This window comes from Bos indicus, chromosome 6 (genome assembly GCF_029378745.1).
Source record: "Bos indicus isolate NIAB-ARS_2022 breed Sahiwal x Tharparkar chromosome 6, NIAB-ARS_B.indTharparkar_mat_pri_1.0, whole genome shotgun sequence".
Lineage (NCBI taxonomy): Eukaryota > Metazoa > Chordata > Mammalia > Artiodactyla > Bovidae > Bos > Bos indicus.
This window is the reverse complement of record NC_091765.1, coordinates 81,494,865-81,516,315: the sequence shown is the minus strand read 5'-3', so window position 1 is coordinate 81,516,315 and position 21,451 is coordinate 81,494,865. Positions and strand designations below refer to the sequence as shown.

Genomic DNA, 21,451 nt, shown 5'->3' with positions numbered 1-21,451 from the left:
ATTCTTTTCTTCAGCAGATCTTCACAACCCAGGAATTGAAATGGGGTCTCCTGCATTGCAGGTGGATTCTTTACCAGCTAAGCTACCAGGGAAGCCTAAATCGACATCCCAGTAGATAACAATAAATGAGTTCTATATCACTATGTCACTATCTGCCACATTCTGACAGAATGTGATCCACTGGAGAAGGGAATGGCAAACCACTTCAGTATTCTTGCCTTGAGAACCCCACGAACAGTATGAAAAGGCAAAATGGTAAGATACTGAAAGAGGAACTCCCCAGGTCAGTAGGTGCCCAATATGCTACTGGAGATCAGTGGAGAAATAACTCCAGAAAGAATGAAGGGATGGAGCCAAAGCAAAAACAATACACAGCTGTGGATGTGACTGGTGATAGAAGCAAGGTCTGATGCTGTAAAGAGCAATATTGCATAGGAACCTGGAATGTCAGGTCCATGAATCAAGGCAAATTGGAAGTGGTCAAACAGGAGATGGCAAGAGTGAACGTCTACATTCTAGGAATCAGTGAACTAAAATGGACTGGAATGGGTGAATTTAACTCAGATGACCATTATATCTACTACTGTGGGCAGGAATCCCTTAGAAGAAATGGAGTAGCCATGATGGTCAACAAAAGAGTCTGAAATGCAGTACTTAAATGCAATCTCAAAAACAACAGAATGATCTCTGTCCATTACCAAGTATCAATATCACAGTAATCCAAGTCTATGCCCCAAACAGTATCACTGAAGAAGCTGAAGTTGAATGGTTCTATGAAGACCTACAAGACATTTTAGAACTAACACCCAAAAAGGATGTTCTTTTCATCACAGGGGACTGGAATGCATAAGTAGGAAGTCAAGAAAGATCTGGAGTAACAGGCAAATTCGGCCTTGGAGTACAGAATGAAGCATGGCAAAGGCTAATAGAGATTTACCAAGAGAACGCACAGGTCATAGCAAACACCCTCTTGCAACAACGTAAGAGAAGACTCTACACATGGACATCACCAGATGGTCAACACTGAAATCAGATTGATTATATTCTTTGCAGCCAAAGATGGAGAAGCTCTATACAGTCAACAAAAATAAGACCAGGAGCTTACTGTGGCTCAGATCATGAAATCCTTAGTGCCAAATTCAGACTTAAATTGAAGAAAGTAGGGAAAACCACTAGACCATTCAGGTATGACCTAAATCAAATCCCTTATGATTATACAGTGGAAGTGAGAAATAGATTTAAGGGACTAGATCTGATATATAGAGTACCTGATGAACTATGGACGGAGGTTCATGGCATTGTACAGGAGACAGGGATTAAGACCATCCCACGGAAAAGAAATGCAAAAAAGCAAAATGACTGTCTGTGGAGGCCTTACAAATAGCTGTGAAATGAAGAGAAGTGAAAAGCAAAGGAGAAAAGGAAATATATAAACATCTGAATGCAGAGTTCTAAAGAATAACAAGACAAGATAAGAAAGCCTTCCTCAGTGATCAATGCAAAGAAATAGAGGAAAACAACAAAATGGGAAAGACTAGAGATCTCTTCAAGAAAATTAGAGATACCAAGGGAATATTTCATGCAAAGATGGGCTCAATAAAGGACAGAAATGGTATGGACCTAACAGAAGCAGGTCCACAAGAAGAGCTGGCAAGAATACACAGAAAAACTGTACAAAGAAGATCTTCATGACCGAGATAATCATGATGGTGTAATCACTCACCTAGAGCCAGACATCCTGGAATGTGAAGTCAAGTGGGCCTTAAAAAGCATCACTACGAACAAACCTAGTGGAGGTGCTGGAATTCCAGTTGAGCTATTTCAAATCCTGAAAGATGATGCTATGAAAGTGCTGCACTCAATATGCTAGCAAATTTGGAAAACTCAGCAGTGGCCACAGGACTGGAAAAGATCAGTTTTCATTCCAACCCCAAAGAAAGGCAATGCCAAAAAATGCTCAAACTACTGCACAATTGCACTCATCTCACATGCTAGTAAAGAGATGCTCAAAATTCTCCAGCCAGGCTTCAGCAATACTTGAACCTTGAACTTTCAGATTTTCAAGCTGGTTTTAGAAAAGGCAGAGAAACCAGAGATCAAATTGCCAACAACCACTTGTACAGAAGACAGGGATTAAGACCATCCCATGGAAAAGAAATGCAAAAAAGCAAAATGACTGTCTGTGGAGGCCTTACAAATAGCTGTGAAATGAAGAGAAGTGAAATAATGGAAAAAGCAAGAGAGTTCCAGAAAAATATCTATTTCTGCTTTATTGACTATGCCAAAGCCTTTGACTGTGTGGATCACAATAAACTGGGAAATTCTGAAAGAGGCGGGAATACGAGACCACCTGACTTGCCTCTTGAGAAACCTGTATGCAGGTCAGGAAGCAACAGTTAGAACTGGACATGCAACAATGGACTGATTCCAAATAGGAAAACGAGTATGTCAAGGCTGTATATTGTCACCCTGCTTATTTAACTTCTATGCAGAGTACATCATGAGAAACGCTGGGCTGGAAGAAGCACAAGCTGGAATCAAGATTGCCGGGAGAAATATCGATAACCTCAGATAGGCAGATGACACCACCCTTATGGCAGAAAGTGAAGAGGAACTCAAAATTCTCTTGATGAAAGTGAAAGAGGAGAGTGAAAAGTTGGCTTAAAGCTCAATATTCAGAAGACGAAGATCATGGCATCTGGTCCCATCACTTTATGGGAAATAAATGGGGAAACAGTGGAAACAGTGTCAGATTTACTTTTTGGGGCTCCCAAATCACTCTAGATGGTGATTGCAGCCATTAAATTAAAAGATGCTTACTCCTTGGAAGGAACGTGATGACCAACCTAGACAGCATATTGAAAAGCAGAGACATTACTTTGCCAACAAAGGTCCATCTAGTCAAGGCTATGGTTTTTCCAGTGGTCATGTATGGATGTAAGAGTTGGACTGTGAAGAAAGCTGAGCACTGAAGAACTGATGCTTTTGAACTGTGGTGTTGGAGAAGACTCTTGAGAGTCCCTTGGACTGCAAGGAGATCCAACCAGTCCATTCTAAAGGAGATCAGCCCTGGGTGTTCTTTGGAAGGAATAATGCTAAAGCTGAAACTCCAGTGCTTTGGCCACCTCATGTGAAGAGTTGACTCATTGGAAAAGACTCTGCTGCTGGGAGGGATTGGGGGCAGGAGGAGAAGGGGAAGACAGAGGATGAGATGGCTGGATGGCATCACCAACTCGATGGATGTGAGTTTGGGTGAATCCCGGGAGTTGGTGATGGACAGGGAGGCCTGGCCTGCTGCAATTCATGGGGTTGCAAAGAGTTGAACACAACTGAGAGACTGAACTGAACTGATGCCACTATCTCTGAAGCATATTCTTCCACACCTAATGTCTTGGTTGCAGACTTCTGTACTCAAATGTCTTCATGGTATCTCCTGGATGTCTAAAAACTGTTGTAATTTTGACATGTTGAAAACAAATTTTCATCCTTGTGCTCCAAAGCCTGCTTCTTTTCTTTCTTCTTGCTCCACATTAAAAATATATGCCAAATTTTACCACCTCTCATCACTTCTATTTGCTTCTCTTCTTACTCCCCTAAGTAAAATCTTAAAATGATAATGAAAGTGAAAGTGAAGTCGCTCAGTAGTGCCGGACTCTTTGCGACCCCATGGATAGTAGCCTGCACCAAACTCCTCCGTCCATGGGATTTTCAAGGCAAGAATACTGGAGTGGGTTGCCATTTCCTTCTCTAGGGAATCTTCCCAACCCAGGGATCAAACGCAGGTCTCTCACATTGTAGACAGACGCTTTACCATCTGAGCCACCAGGGAACTTGCCCATTAAAAAAATAAATTGTATCATGTTAGCCTGCTGCTCAAACTCTACAATAGTTCTCTGTTCCAAAATCCAACTTTTAAACATGTGTGACAGAACTCTAATTAGTAGTTATCATTGTTGCTCCAGAGAAGGCAATGGCAACCCACTCCAGTACTCTTGCCTGGAAAATCCCATGGATGGAGGGGCCTGGTGGGCTGCAGTCCATGGGGTTGCTAGGAGTCAGACACAACTGAGCGACTTCACTTTATTTTTTCACTTTCATGCATTGGAGAAGGAAATGGCAACCCACTCCAGGGTTCTTGCCTGGAGAATCACAGGGACGGGGGAGCCTGGTGGGCTGCCATCTATGGGGTCACACAGAGTCGGAAACGAATGAAGCGACTTAGCAGCAGCAGCAGCAGCATTGTTGTTCAGTTGCTACGTCACGTCCAACTCTATGCAACCCCACAGACTGCAGACACCAGGCTTTTCTGTTCCCCACTCTCTCCCAGAGTTTGCTCAAATTCATGTCCATTGATTCAGTGATGTAAGGCCCACTTGACTTCATACTCTAGGATGTCTGGCTCTAGATGAGTGAACACATCATCATGGTTATCTGGGTCATTAAGACCTTTTTTGTGTCATTCTTCTGTGTATTCTTGCCACATCTTCTTAGTCTCCTCTGCTTCTTTGAGGTCCTTACAAATTCTGTCCTTTATTGTGCCCATCCTTGCATGAAAGTTACTTTGATATCTCCAATTTTCTTGAAGAGATATTAGTCTTACACATTCTATTGCTTTGCTCTATTTATCTCTCCTTGCTATTTCCTGGAACTCTGCATTCAGTTGGATATATCTTTCCCTTTCTAAGAATATAGCTTAAATAATTCTCTGATTCTATCTCTTAAATGTGTGTGTGTTTTGCTTTTTATCTCATTCACTTAATCCTAGTCACACTGGCTTGTTCTTACTGCCATACTTTAAGCATCCTAATTTTCTTCAATGGCTTTCTGTTCTCTCTGCTGGACTACTCTCCCCCACAGATATATCCAGGATTCTCTTCCTTCCTCATGTTTCTGCTCAAACATTCCCTCTCATGTCTACACTCCACATGAGTCTTTTTTACTCTACTTGATTTACCATAACAGAATTCTTTACTACCTGAATTCAGATATGTATGTATTTTTGTGCCTATTGTCTGTTTCAGCTACTAGATGCAAAGCTTTTGGAACAAAGTTTGTATCTGCTTTGCTTATTGCCATGATCTCCATATCTAAATAAATACCTGACACATGTGTGTATATGCTCAGTCACTCAATTATGTCTGATTCTTTGTGACTCCATAGACTGCAACCTGCCATGCTCCTCTGTCCATAGGATTTTCCACCCAAGAATACTAGAGTGGGTTGTCATTTCCTCCTCCAGGGGATCTTCCCACCCCAAAGATCAAATCTTTGTCTCTTGCATTGGCAAAGCAGATATTTTACCACTGAACCACCTGGAAAGTCCAAATACCTGATACACAAGTTTTAAAAGAGAGAAGAGATTGATTAATAAGACATCATTTAGGAAGGAGAAGGGTGATTTAGATAGTGTTGAATTATACACAAAAAAGAAACATTTAATTTTTATCAACGAATGAGAAATAAATTAGGTAAGGAGAATGATAGTGTTTACCACATTTGTCATATTTTATTGTAAACATGTACTTTGATCTCTATGTATCTACCTAAAATTTAATGTCTAGAGCGCACTGAATGGTATTTGTGCTTAGCATTCATCTCAACTACAAAACTCTGTGCCTGAAGGAGAAACAAACTGCTCTGTAAAAACCTATTGAATGAGTGGCTGAACAAAAGGTCTTGAACTCAACCAGTTTAGGAGGTGAGAACAGTCATTAGGATAAACCTAGGGAAATAAGAAGTATCATTTACACAGTAGTCTGCTTTAGAACATTTATTTTGCCAGAGGAAAATAAATGCTTCTGGAGAATTAAATTTATTTGGTGAAAATTATGCCATTTCCCATACATTATCACTATAATGAATATGAACCTATTTGCAAGTCTCTCAGAGAACTAAGAAAAGAAAAAAATAAGTGAAGTGATGAGTGTAAGGAACTTTGCCTTAATCTGAAATGCCAGCAACATAGTTTTAAATGCTTTTATTGTAACAGAAATGATAATGGACAAAAGGATAAAGTCTGTTTCATAAACTTCCACTGATGTACTGAAATAAATGCTCCCTCCATTACTCAATACTGCAAGTACCTGATTAGCACAGCAATAAAAACTGATTGACACTGTTTTGGATGTTTATGTCTATGAGCACATGTAACAGACTTTTCCTATTAGAAATAAACATTTCCAGAAATGCAGTCAGAAGTTTGAAATTAAGAGTGTACATGTTCACTACAGGAAGAAAGAGAATGTGACAGGGGGAGGAGAGAGACAAAATATTTACAGAATACAAAAATCTGAAACAGCTTTATTTTTCTGTCCTCCATCTACCTGAATAATCATGTCCCCAACTCTCTAATGCTCAAGACTGGACTGAAGTTCAGCAACATCTGTTATTTTGGCAGTCAGTGATTAGTCAAATGAAGCAACAACATTTCATAATTTATTCTGTAGATCTCTGGCTTTGCACCAGAATACTTAACACTGACATTACTTCTTCATTTTCTTTTTCTCTCAGCATTAGTTTTTTGTAGATGCTCTTAAATTTCTCTTTCCTCTCACCTCTGTGCCATGCATCTTGTCTCTTTCACTTTCCCTTTTCCACTCTCTGGTCTCCATTTTCTCTTGTACAATACTATCCCATACCATGTAATTAGTAACAGGTAGGACTGAGGCTCATGACATTGTACAGGAGACAGGGATCAAGATCATCCCCATAGAAAAGAAAGGCAAAAAAGCAAAATGGCTGCCTGGGGAGGCCTTACAAATAGCTGTGAAAAGAAGAGATCAGATCAGATCAGTCTCTCAGTCATGTCCGATTCTTTGCGACCCCATGAATCACAGTACGCCAGGCCTCTCTGTCCATCACCAACTCCTAGAGCTCACTCAGACTCACATCCATCGAGTCAGTGATGCCGTCCAGCCATCTCATCCTCTGTCGTCCCCTTCTCCTCCTGCCCCCAACCCCTCCCAGCATCAGAGTCTTTTCTAATGAGTCAAATCTTCGAATGAGGTGGCCAAAGTACTGGAGTTTCAGCTTTAGCATCATTCCTTCCAAAGAACACCCAGGGCTGATCTCCTTTAGAATGGCCTGGTTGGATCTCCTTGCAGTCCAAGGACTCTCAAGAGTCTTCTCCAACACCACAGTTCAAAAGCATCAATTCTTCGGCGCTCAGCCTTCTTCACAGTCCAACTCTCACATCCATACATGACCACAGGAAAAACCACAGCCTTGACTAGACGAACCTTTGTTGGCAAAGTAATGTCTCTGCTTTTGAATATGCTATCCAGGTTGGTCATAACTTTCCTTCAAAGAAGTAAGCGTCTTTTAATTTCATGGCTGCAGTCACCATCTGCAGTGATTTTGGAGCCCAGAAAAATAAAGTCTGACACTGTTTCCACTGTTTCCCCATCTATTTCCAATGAAGTGGTGGGACCGGATGCTATGATCTTCGTTTTCTGAATGTTGAGCTTTAAGCCAACTTTTTCACTCTACACTTCCATTTTCATCAAGAGGCTTTTTAGTTCCTCTTCACTTTCTGCCATAAGGGTAGTGTCATCTGCGTATCTGAGGTTATTGATATTTCTCCCGTCAATCTTGATACCAGCTTGTGTTTCTTCCAGTCGAGTGTTTCTCATGCGGTACCCTGCATATAAGTTAAATAAACAGGGTGACAATATACAGCCTTGATGTACTCCTTTTCCTGTTTGGAACCAGTCTGTTGTTCCATGTCCAGTTCTAACTGTTGCTTCCTGACCTGCATACAAATTTCTCAAGAGGCAGATCAGGTGGTCTGGTATTCCCATCTCTTTCAGAATTTTCCATAGTTTATTGTGATCCATACTGGAGAAGGCAATGGCACCCCACTCCAGTACTCTTGCTTGGAAAATCCCATGGATGGAAGAGCCTATTAGGCTGCAATCCATGGGGTGGCTAAGAGTCGGACATGACTGAGCAACTTCACTTTCACTTTTCACTTTCATGCACTGGAGAAGGCAATGGCAGCCCACTCCAGTGTTCTTGCCTGGAGAATCCCAGGGACAGGGGAGCCTGGTGGGCTGCCATCTATGGGGTTGCACAGATTTGGACACAACTGAAGTGACTTAGCATAGCATAGCATCGCATACATAGTCAAAGGCTTTGGCTAGTCAATAAAGCAGAAATAGATGTTTTTCTGGAACTCTCTTGCTTTTTCCATGATCCAGCAGATGCTGGCAATTTGATCTCTGGTGTCTCTGCCTTTTCTAAAACCAGCTTGAACATCAGGAAGCTCACGGTTCACATATTGCTGAAGCCTGGCTTGGAGAATTTTGAGCATTACTTTACTAGCGGCAGGTCAGGAACCAATAGTTAGAACTGGACATGGAACAACAGACTGGTTCCAAATAGGAAAAGGAGTATATCAAGGCTGTATATTGTCACCCTGCTTATTTAACTTCTATGCAGAGTACATCATGAGAAACGCTGGGCTGGAAGAAGCACAAGCTGGAATCAAGAATGCCGAGAGAAATATCAATAACCTCAGATATGCAGATGACACCAACCTTATGGAAGAAAGTGAAGAGGAACGCAAAAGCCTCTTGATGAAAGTGAAAGAGGAGAGTGAAAAAGTTGGCTTAAAGCTCAACATTCAGAAAACGCAGATCAGGGCATCGGGTCCCATTACTTCATGGGAAATAGTTGGGGAAACAGTGGAAACAGTGCCAGACTTTATTTTCTGGGGCTCCAAAATCACTGTAGATGGTGATTGCAGCCATGAAATAAAAAGATGCTTACTCTTTGGAAGGAAAGTTATGATCAACCTAGATAGCATGTTGAAAAGCAGAGACATTACTTTGCCAACAAAGGTCCATCAAGTCAAGGCTATGGTTTTTCCCATGGTCATGTATGGATGTGAGAGTTGGACTGTGAAGAAAGCTAAGCGCGGAAGAATTGATGCTTTTGAACTGTGGTGTTTGAGAAGACTCTTGAGAGTCCCTTGGACTGCAAGGAGTTCCAACCAGTCCATTCTGAAGGAGATCAGCCCTGGGTTTTCTTTGGAAGGAATGATGCTAAAGCTGAAACTCCCGTACTTTGGCCACCTCATGCAAAGAGTTGACTCATTGGAAAAGACTGTTGCTGCGAGGGATTGGGAGCAGGAGGAAAAGGGGACGACAGAGGATGAGATGGCTGGATGGCATCACGGACTCTATTGATGTGAGGTTGAGTGAACTCTGGGAATTGGTGATGGACAGGGAGGCCTGGTGTTCTGCAGTTCATGGAGTCAGAAAGAGTCGGACACGACTGAGCAACTGAACTGAACTTAACTGAGTAATGACTAGAAAAGGATTTAGTTCATCAAATGATGTCTGTGGTTTCTTATTGTTACAAATAAGTAGCCATAAAAAGACACTGGGTGAAATAATAGTGTTTGCAAAAATTGGAAAAAAATTAAAAGCATTGTTCAAATCATAATTCCTTATATATTGAAACTAACATGCTTAGAGCACAGACAATTGTCTGATAAATTTTGTGTGCTATACCATATTTTACTTGTTTTTCTATCTGAGTACTTATAGTAGTTCAGAACTGCTAGTAGTTTGAATGTGTTCAGTATTAAAACATGGTTAATATTTTATAAGAAAGTTATTGCCTTTGCCTTGAAATTTTTTATTATTTGAAAGTTATTGTCTTTTCTATATTATTTAGGAAGTTTTGCTATGCTGTAAGTGCATTTCATCTATAAAACACTTTTTAATAATAAAATATCCTCTGGCTTTTAGAGCAACAGCCAGTGGAAAATAATTGCTTATACAAAGTTTGTTAAAATTAACTTCGCAAGACTGAAACTATTCCTTTATTGAAAGACAACTTGACTTTTGTAATATAAGCCCAAGAATATTATTTTTTTCATCATTCTATACTTTTACAAAGAAAGAAATATTTTTGGAAAGAAAAGCTATTTGTAGCAAAAAGTAAACAACTTTTAAAATGATGTCTTTATATTAAAAAAAAAAGTCTGTTTTACAATTTTTTAAAGAATATAATTTTAGTCAATATTGTCATAATATGCAAAGAGCCCAAATTAAAAAGAAAAATGTGTGAATTCCTTATATCTACCTCTCCCCACAAAGAGAGATGATAATATTTAAAATAAATGCTAAAATATGAATCTGTAATGAAAATGTTGCTGTAATGAAGAGGTTTCTTATAACTATCTTTTCAGAATAAACAGTTCTAGTTTCTGCCTGTTACACATGGAAGAAACCATGATGTTGGGTGATAAATAACATGAAGTGAAAGTCAGAGAAACTAAGCCAGGATGAGATGCAAAGAGAAAAGAAAAGGCAATGAACTCAGCATTAGGAAATTTGTCTGCATGGTTCAATGACAAACACAGTTATCACCTCCTTATAGCATATTACGTTCATCTTTTATGTGTAAAATCAAATAAACTGTATTGGACTTAGGACATTTAAACTATGTATTCAGTTGCTTCACTCGTGTCCAACTCTGTGAGCTGTAGTCTGCCAGGCTCCACTGTTCATAGGATTCTCCAAGACAAGAATAATGGAGTGAGTTGCCATGTCCTCATCCAGGGTGTCTTCCCGACCCAAGGATTGAACCTGTGGGATCTCCTGCATCTTCCTCATCACAGGCAGATTCTTTACTGCTGAGCCACCCAGGAAGGCCCCATTTAAACTATAATCAATTACTATATATTGTGCGTGTGTGTGTGTCATAGAGGGTTTTACTTGAAAGGTGGACAAAATGAAGACAGATCCAAATCCTCACAGACCATTTAGTTAAAATATTACTTAAAAAAATATTACTTTGGTGGGGGAAAACAAGAGTACAGATAGTACCACAAAGTATAAAAAAATGCAAAAACCAGCTTATATGAACGTGTTGACTATTGACGATGTCACTATTAAGAATATAACAAAATTAGTTTTGAGGTATTTTCTAATGCAGGCAGGACATTTAAAAAAGTGGGGAAAAAAACCATAGACGTATGAATTCAGTATTGACTCAATCTCTTCTATTCATAGTCTGATAAATTAATTGATATTTAAAATGGCTATTTTATATTCATAAAATATCCAAGATCAAGTTTATGCTGCAGAAATAGTATTTCAAGTTCTAAAACAACATGCTTTACAGTGGCCCAAAGCTGCATATGGTAAAACTACTTCTGGAAAATGTAGTTAACATGGGCCTAGCTATATTTTGATTAACTCTAAACTTACTTCTAGATGAAAAATAAGCTGTCCACTCTTAAAATTTCACTAATTTCCACCAATTCCATTTTCAGGATACTAATAGAACTTTGTAATAAAACACTTCCAACATGAAAATGTACCTAAGAAAGATTATTTAAAAAAAAAAAAAAAGTTGAAAATAAAATCTGCTATCATTTAAAAAAAAGAGTTCACTTAAAAATTAGTTGAAAAAAATACACCTAGAGTACCATTCCAAAGAAAAAACTTTTTATGACTTCAGTGACACATTATTTTTAAGCAATAGCAGTATTAAACACCTTTATATGCTTCAAAATACTGTTGACAATTTGCTTTTTTTTTTTTTAAACATTGCATTAGGTGCCATTGAAGAGACTCTTGTTCTCTGAAAGCCAGTTTCCTTGTTACTGCAGGAGATACTGTCAGGCAGGACAATTATAATTGTGTAAGCAGTGCTGAAATACTCTGATACCAAATACTGTTGAAGTCTGGAGGGACCTCCTGTCGCACAGGGTGACAGTTACACGTCTAAAAAGTCACTCAAATCATTCACAGTTACTAAGCCGCTTTTCAGTGTACTGGATTCATCCTGAGGTCCTTCTCCCTTCGGCCCTTTCAGGTTATTTGCACCCCAGGCATTGGCACTTGAGTAGAATTAGACTCATTGTTCACAGGTGGAGGAGGTTCCTTCTCTCCCAACTCTTCTCTGCATAGATTTCTCTTCCTCTAAGGATGATATGTCACAGTCGTCATCATCCACATCTGTACACTTAAAATCTTCTTTTAGTTCAATTTTTGATGAACATGTCAGCAACATTAATCCTACCACCTGGCTTATTCCCTGCCCTTCTTCCAGTTCCGACTGTAACTAGAGAGTGTGGACTAGCAGCGGCTGAGCACCATCAAAGTGGACAAGGTGGCTGGTGCCGTGGACGTGCTCATGCTGCAGGAGAACATCACCTTCTGCAAGCTGGAGGACGAGAAATATTTAAGCTGCCAGTCATAGGTGGACCAGGTGCTGCTAAAGCTCATCCACCTGGAGCAGCTCACCATCAAATACCTGCTGCACTCGCAGGAGTTGCGCACCTTGTAGGTGTATGACCTGGAGGAGCTGCTGTGCTCGAGCCTGGCTGGGGGCGAGAAGAGCAGGAAGCTCCTCGCCAAGCAAGCGAGCAAGATCAAGCTGCTCAAGGAAGAGTGTAAACGCAGGAAGAAGTTGATGCCTACCCAGCAGCAGATGATAGAGGCCAAAGCCAGCTATTACCAGTGCCATTTTTGTGACAAGGCCTTTATGAACCAAGCTTTCCTACAAAGTCATATTCAGTGCCGCCACCCTGAAGATTCACATCTTGAGTATAAGACAAGGACACAGACGGACAAGCTCCAAAGTGAGATCGACATGTTGAAGTTGCAGCTCACCAAGTCTCAGCGACAGGCGGCACAGCATGTGCACGCAGTCAAGTTCTCTAAGGAATATGAAATACAGAAAACAAAAGAGGAAGAATTTTTGAAGTTATTTGATAGATGGAAAGACGAAGAAAAGGAGAAACTAGTTGATGAAATGGAAAAAGTCAAGGAAATGTTTATGAAAGAGTTTAAAGGACTGACTTCTAAGAACTCAACATTAGAATATCAATTGTCAGAAATCAAGAAGCCCAATACGCAGATCAAGTCTAACATAGGTATGCTAAAAGATGCACAGGAGTTTAAAGAAGCATGTCCTCAGCATCCCCATGATTTCCATAATGTGATTGCAGCTACTTGACAGTCAGGAAAGCAAGTGGACAGTTCATGTTCAGGCTCTTCCTCACGAACACAAGAAAGAAAAGAGCCGGCTCCTGTCACATAGGCAGAAACTTCGAACCTCAGTGATAGATGATCAAAGTGCAAGTAATGTCTTCTACAAGAAAAGGATAGAAGAGCTAGGGCCGAGATTCCAGGAGCAGAACGAGCCGATTATCACTCAGAGACAGCAGATTAAAGAGTTTGCCACTAAATCATTAAACAGTGACAGAACCATAAGGGAATCTTTTAACCTGGCAGACTTTTGAATCTAAGCCAACTGCCCCAACTGTACCTATGAATGCTCCAACCCCCCAGACAGTGAATATGAAGTCAAGTCTAACAATGGCACATGTAAAGGAAAATGAACAGAAATTAAATGACAACTAGATACATACAAGGAAAACTGAAGAATAAGCCTTCCCTCACTAAGGAAATAAGAACCGTTTTGGAGCAGAATTTTGTGGAGAAACTGGAAATCTTGGGGATTAATACAAATATACACGGTATTCCAAGCGATCGCTTGAATAGAGTGCTAAGAACTGTGGTTTGAGAAGATCCACTGGAAATGGAAACAGCAACCAACTTCAGTATTCTTGCCTGGAAAATCCCATGGACAGAGGAGCCTAGGGGGCTACAGTCTATGAGATCACAAAGAGTTGGACATGACTTAATGAATAAACAACAACAGCAGCAGTACCATTTGAGTTTGATTGTTAATCCAAGATCAAAAGATGTTAAACACAGGAACTTTGTCTCCATGTACCAATTTCTCCAAACTATTCTGTAGAAGTAGATATTAATCCTATAGTTTTGCTTCATCACAATTTCTTGCTGTAACTCTTATTTTTGTTTGTTTTTAGTAACAAAGAGTGCATTCACCAGATTTTCTTTGATATATTACCTATGATGGTCTTATGATCTGTTCTTATTTAATAGAGCAGTTACTTTGGGCTTAAGTAATCCCAGCAAGACAGTGCATAACTTTGGGCTAATAGTTAATGTTCTTTCTATAGTCAACAAAAGAGTCTGAAATGCAGTACTTAGGTGCAGTCTCCAAAATGACAGAATGATCTCCGTTTCCAAGGCAAACCATTCAGTATCACAGTAATGCAAGTCTATGCCCGGACCAGTAAAGCTGAAGAAGCTGAAGTTGAATGGTTCTATGAAGACCTACAAGACCTTCTAGAATTAACACAAAAAGATGTCCTTTTCATTATAGGGGACTGGAATGAAAAAGTAGAAAGTCAAGAAATACCTGTAGTAACAGGCAAATTTGGCCTTGGAGTACAGAATGAAGCAGGGCAAAGACTAACAGAGTTTTGCCAAGAGAATGCACTGGTCCTAGCACATACCCGCTTCCAACAACAAAAGAGAAGACTCTACACATGGACATCACAAGATGGTCAACACCGAAATCAGATTGATTATATTCTTTGCAGCCAAAGATGGAGAAGCTTTATACAGTCAGCAAAAATAAGACTGGGAACTGACTGTGGCTCAGATCATGAAATCCTTATTGCCAAATGCATACTTAAATTGAAGAAAGTAGGGAAAACCACTAGACCATTCAGGTATGACCTAAATCAAACCCCTTATGACTATACAGTGGAAGTGAGAAATAGATTCAAGGGATTAGATCTGAAAGACAGAGTGCCTGAAGAACTATGGATGGAGGTTCATGACATTGTACAAGAGGCAGTGATCAAGATCATCCCCAAGCAAAGGAAAACAAGATGCAAAATGGTTGTCTGAGGAGGCCTTACAAATAGCTGTGAAAAGAAGATAAGTGAAAGGAAAAAGAGAAAAGGAAAGATATGCCCATTTGAATGCAGAGTTCTAAAGAATAGCAAGGAGAGATAAGAAACTCCTCCTCAGTGATCAATATAAAGAAATAGAGGAAAAAATAGAATGAGAAAGACTAGAGATCTCTTCAAGAAAATTAGAGATACCAAGGGAATTTTTCATGCAAAGATGGGCACAATAAAGGACAGAAATAGTAATGGTATGGACAAACAGAAGCAGAAGATATTAAGAAGAGGTGGCAAGAATACACAGAAGAGCTATACAAAAAATATCTTCATGATCCAGATAACCACGATAGTGTGATCACTCACCTAGAGCCAGACATCTTGGAATGTTAAGTCAAGTGGGCCTGAGGAAGCATCGCTATGAACAAAGCTAGTGGAGGTGATGGAATTCCAGTTGAGCTATTTCAAATCCTGAAAGATGATGCCATTAATGTGCTGCACTCAATATGCCAGCAAATTTGGAAAACTCAGCAGTGGCCACAGGACTGGAAAAGGTCAGTTTTCACTCAAATCCCTAAGAAAGGCAATGCCAAAGAATGCTCAAACTACTGCACAATTGCACTCATATCACCTGCTAGCAAAGTAATGCTCAAAATTCTCCAAGCCAGGCTTCAACAATACATGAACCATGAACTCTCAGATGTTCAAGCTGGGTTTAGGAAAGGTAGAGAAACCAGAGATCCAATTGCCAACATTCGTTGGATCATCAAAAAGCAAGAGAGTGCCAGAAAAACATATACTTCTGCTTTATTGACTATGCCAAACCTTTGACTGTGTGGATCACAACAAACTGGAAAATTCTTCAAGAGACGGGAATACCAGACCATCTGACCTGCCTCCTGAGAAATCTTTATTCAGGATAAGAAATAATCGTTAGAACTGGACATGGAACAACAGACTGGTTCCAAATAGGGAAACAGTACGTCAAGGTTGTATATGCAGAGTATATCATGTGAAATGCTGGACTGAATGAAGCACAAGCTGGAATCAAGATTGCCAGAAGAAATATCAATAACCTTAGATATTCAGATGACACCACACTTATGGAAAAAGGCAAAAAAGAACTGAAGAGCCTCTTGATGAAAGTGAAAGAAGAAAGTGAAAAAGTTGGCTTAAAACTCAACATTCAGAAAACTAAGATTATGCTATCTGTTTCCATCACTTCATGGCAAATAGATGGGGAAACAGTGGAAAAAGTGACAGACTTTATATTTTCCAGCTCCAAAATCACTGCAGATGGTTATTTTAGCCATGAAATTAAAAGAGGCTTGCTCCTTGGAAGAAAAGCTATGACAAACCTTGATAGCATATTAAAAAGCAGAGGCATTACTTTGCCAACAAAGGTCCATCTAGTCAAGGCTATGGTTTTTCCAGTAGTCATGTATAGATGTGAGAGTTGGACTGTGAAGAAAGTTGAGCACCAAAGAATTGATGCTTTTGAACTGTGGTGTTGGAGAAGATTCTTGAGAGTCACTTGGACAGCAAGGAGATCCAACCAGTCCATCCTAAAGGAAATCTGTCCTGAATATTCATTGGAAGTACTGATGCTAAACCTGAATCTCCAATATTTTGGCCACCTGATTGGAAGAATTTACTAATCTGTAAAGACCCTGATGATGAGAAAGATTGAAGGTGGGAGGAGAAGGGGATGACAGAGGATGAGATGGTTGGATGGCATCTCTGATTCAATGGACATGAGTTTGAATAAACCCCGAGAGCTGGTGATGGGTAGGGAGGCCTTGGTACTGCAGTCCATGGGATTGCAAAGAGTTGAACACGACTGAGTGACTGAACTGAACTAAAATGAACTATAGTCTTCTGCATACCCTCAGTTTCTTTTCTGAATTGATAGAGAAAGACAAAAAGATGTGATTTCTTCTTAACATTGTATAACTTCATATAATAATTTATAAAGAAATCCAGAAACATTTACATGATTTCAGGTCAGTTTCTGAATAATATGGCCTAATGTCATCGTGTATGCTTTAAAAATTGGGTTTTTCAATCAGTCTCATAGTTACAACTCAGGAATGATACAGACAAAATGCTTTGGTAATTTCTTATTATATTAAGATTTTGTATCAGATATTAGAGTAAAACATAAAGAACTGATATAATTTAAATTATATATATACATATATATATTTAGTTAGATTAGCCCACATTCCTCTAATTACTATCATCCTTTGTCCAGTAAAATCAAAGAGAAAATTCAATCAAAAGGAACATTCTCTGGAGGGTAATTCATAATAAAATCTATTTTTCTGTTTCTATCTTAAAGAAAAAAAATATAGCCACAGAAGATGAGATATTCAAGTCTACTTACTGGAACGCAGTAATAGAATAAGCATGGAAACCAGATTAAAAAAGCTTTTAAAAGTATAGTCATTTTTCTTCATTATTTTTTAATGTAATACCAAGGAATAGATTTAGTTTTTGCAATGGTGAATTATTAAAACTAAGGGAAGTTAAAGTTCTCTTCTTGATAATGGGTGTGTGTATTCTCTTCAGCAAAATGAGTCAGACTGTGCTGCAATTTCTCCAGGTACCACACCAACTTTGAAGGACCAGGTAGGTGGCTTTAATGACTTTTCCTATTCTTTTTTCATCCTATGTGCACCTTGTCTCTTTCCTTTTTGTTTTTCTTTGGTTTTTGTCTCTATGGCATTGTTATTTTTATTAAATGGTGCTATATAAAAAGTTATACTTTTAAAAACTAAAGGAAGTCAACTGAGGAATGTTAATTGGAAGGACTTATGCTGAAGCTCCAATACTTTGGCCACCTGATGCAAAGAGGTGAGTCACTGGAAAAGACCCTAATACTGGGAAAGAATGAAGGCAAAAGGAGTAGGGGGTGACAGAGGATGAGATGGCTAGATAGCATCACCGACTCAGTGGGTGTGAATTTGAGCAATCTCCAAGAGATAGTGGAGGAGAGAGGAGGCTGTGATGCTGTAGTCCACAGTCACAGAGTAAGAAATGACTTAGCAACTGAAAAACAACCACAACTAAAATGTAATATTGGTTTTGAAGTAAGTAGAGAAAGTGAAAGAACGTGTTAGTCGTTCAGTTGTGTGTGACTCTTTGTGACCCCATGGACCATAGCCAGCCAGTCTCCTCTGTTCATGGAATTCTCTATGCAAGAATACTGGAATAGGTAGCCATTCCCTTCTCCAGAGGATCTTCCTGACTCAAGGATGCAACCTGTGTCTCTTGGTCTCTTGCATTGGCAGGCGGATACTTTACTCAGGTATCTCAGTAATACATACTCAGGTGGTGTCTGAGCCACCAGGGAAGCACATAAGTAAAGAATAGTGTTTCAAATAAATGTAAAAGATTAAAGCACTAAGGATATTAAGTATTTGGAGAAGTAGAAATCTGACAACACATGTTCTTGAAGGAAAATAAACTATTTGCCCTAATCACATTTTTAAGTTTATACAAAGGAAGATGGAAATAAATATTCCAAAGGTCTTGCTCTTAACAAACTTGGGGAAAACATGTAATAATAGAAAAAAGAGTTAATTCCCCCAGCGACACCCCTCAAAGAATGGAGGGCAGGAACCTGTGAACAAGGGTGCCCCAGGCTCCATGTGGCATCCACCCACTGAACCCCAGCTTTCTGTTCCTTTGGACTCTTCCAATAATAAGCTAAGACATTGCTAGCACTCTTAAACTTTGTTCTTTGTATTATTCTTGTTGATGGGTAATGTTAATTGGCATTTTGTTTTTGTTGACAGTACATACTTTCTTTACCATATTTTTTACTTCAAATCTTTAAAAAACATAGAATTTAATTTTTTATTTTTACTTATCTCTAACATGATTTTTTTTTCCTGACACATCCTGAGAGCTCAAAAAAGTCCAGAAACACACTCTTATAGGAAACGTATAATATGAATACCACACATCTTACTGAAGCCTAAATCTTAAATATTTAAACTAATTATCAATCTGATTTTCAAATAAACCCGCTTGGTTATCTATACATTCATAGATTCTATTTTGAAGGTTATCAAATTTCTATCTGGTGAGTAAGTCTGGCAGTTACATCTATGCCTCTCAAATCATCTCACAACTATGGACTTTTACAGGATTGTCACAAGGCCAGTAAAAAGTGACCTTGGGGATATGAAAGAAAGGACACTTCAAAATCTTTCTAAAGAAATGATCTTAGGACACTTGAATTGGGGTATATAAGAAGGCATATCACAAGTTGTTTGATAAAATAACTCCAGTGAAATGTCTATACTTTTACAGATAAACACTTTTTGCTTGTTTGTTAACAAGCAGTGGGAAAGCCTGATGGTTCAGTGGGTAGAGAACCTGCCTGCAATGCAGGAGAGACAGGAGACGTGGGTTCAATCCTTGGGTTGGGAAGATCCCCTAGAGGAGGAAATGGCAACCCAGTCCAGTATTTGTGCCTGAAAAGTCCTATGGACAAAGGAGCCTGGCAGGCTGCAGTCTAACATGTGGCAAAGCACTGGACATGACTGAGTGACTAAGCACATACACACACAGCAAATCAGTCTGGAAGAGCAAAACCACAAATCCTGACTCAAGTAATTTTTTAAAAAACTGAATCTCAGAAACCTCCAATGATAAATAAAGAAGATTTTGTAAAACAAACAAAAAAGACAACTTTATCACTCACTATAAATAGCCTTGCCAAGTTGTTTCTGTTTATTTAGTTTAGCTTTTAATATTTTTTTTATTTTTTCTGTATTAAAATAAGAGATTATGATTACTAAGGTTCTTAGCAGCTAGAAAACATAATTTCTTTTCACTTGTGTAGAATATAGAGCAGCAGATATTACCGTTTGTATTATGCATGCTTAATTTTTCATATATTTAAACTCATTCTTGCTCAAAGTGTATTATCTATTTTTTCTAGAAATTCATTATTTAAGCATATATTTATGGAACCTATTGGAAATGATGTGATAAGATGATAGGGAAAAGATGGCATTAGTGAAATTTTATCTTGCCCATAGATCATTAGTAAAAAAAGAGTAGAAATCTCTTTCATTTAGTATACACTGTGTTATAACTTACTGAGTAGTATATTTTTCTTTGAATAAACTTCCGTACAGAGGTTTTATCTTTCTTTAGAGGATCTTAAAAAGCCTTCCTCAATTTTCTGTAATTCTTTTCCCTCTTTCTTTTTTTACCAACTGTACATTAATTCAGTTCTCATGGCCTGAAACATGCACTATGTTTTTAAAAACTTTTTATTTTGTACTGGAGTATAGCTGATTAACAATGTTGTGATAGTTTCAGGTGAACAGGGAAGGGACTCAGCCATACATATACTTGCAACTATTTTCCCCAAACTTTCCTCCCAGCCAGGTTGCAACATAATATTGAGCAGAGTGGAACATACACTATTATAAAAGCTTTCAGGCAAAATATTTGCCTTTCATCTATTCTATTTCAAGTCTGTCATTCAGCCACTGAATAAACCTCTAAACATTGCTCTTATGATGTCAAAGAGTTTAACATTACATTCAAAAAAATTACTGCTTAAGAAAAAGAGTTGGACACAACTGAGCGACTGAACTGAACTGAAGAAAAAGCATTCAACATCCTTGCCATTTAACTTTAAGTTATCATTCTTTTCTTCTCTCCTTTTCAATCCTCTAATACATATTTTTTTAGCTATTTAGTCATACTAGATGGTCTTTTATTATATTTTGTATGTATTTCCACCTGCCCATAAGGTTCCCATTGCTTGTGAGCATTATCTTCTCTTCGGCTTCCCTGGTGGCTCCATGGTAAAGAAACCATCTGCCAATACTAGAGACGTGGGTTTGATCCTTGGGTCTGGAACGTCCCCTGGAGAAGGAAATGACAACCCACTGAAGTATTCTTGCAAGGGGGGAAATCCTATGGACATAGAAGCCTGGTGGACTATTGTCTATGGGTCCCAGAAGAGTCAGATATGACTTTCTCACTAAACAATAATCATCTTTTCATTCCTAAAACTGAAGTAATAAGGACTTGTTGACTATGCTAAAGCATTTGTGCGTATCACAACAATCTGTGGAAAATTCTTCAAGAGATGGGAATACGAGAGCACCTTACCTGTCTCCTGAAAAAACGTGTATGCAGGTCAAGAAGCAGTAATTAGAACTGGATATGGAACAATGGACTGGTTCAAAATTGAGAAAGAAGTGTATCAATGTGTACATTGCCACCCTGCTTATTTAACTTCTATGCAGAGTACACCATGTGAAATGCCAGGCTGTATGAATCACAAACTGGAATCAAGATTGCAGGAAGAACTATCAACCTTGGATATGCAAATGATACCACTCCAATGGCAGAAAGTGAAGAGCAACTAAAGGGCCTCTTGATGAGGGTGAAGAGGAGAGTGGAGAAGTTGGCTTAAAACTCAACATTCTAAAACTAAGATCATGGCATCCGGTCCCAGCACTTCACGACAAATAGAAGGGTAAGAAGTGGAAACAATGAGAAATTTTCTTTTCTTGGTCTCAAAAATCACTGCAGACAGTGACTGCAGCCATGCAAGTAAATACACTTGTTCCTTGGAAGGGAAGCTATGATAAACCTAAATGGTGGATTCAAAAACAGAGATATCACCTTGCCAAAAATGTCTGTATAGTTTAAGCTGTGGTGTTTCCA

At 38.9% G+C, this 21,451-nt stretch overlaps 1 pseudogene; it reads left to right on the top strand.

The window, feature by feature from the left end:
• The first annotated feature begins 12,033 nt into the window (after positions 1-12,033).
• Positions 12,034-13,548, top strand: LOC109560036 (cilium assembly protein DZIP1-like; annotated as a pseudogene).
• The last annotated feature ends 7,903 nt before the right edge of the window (positions 13,549-21,451 follow it).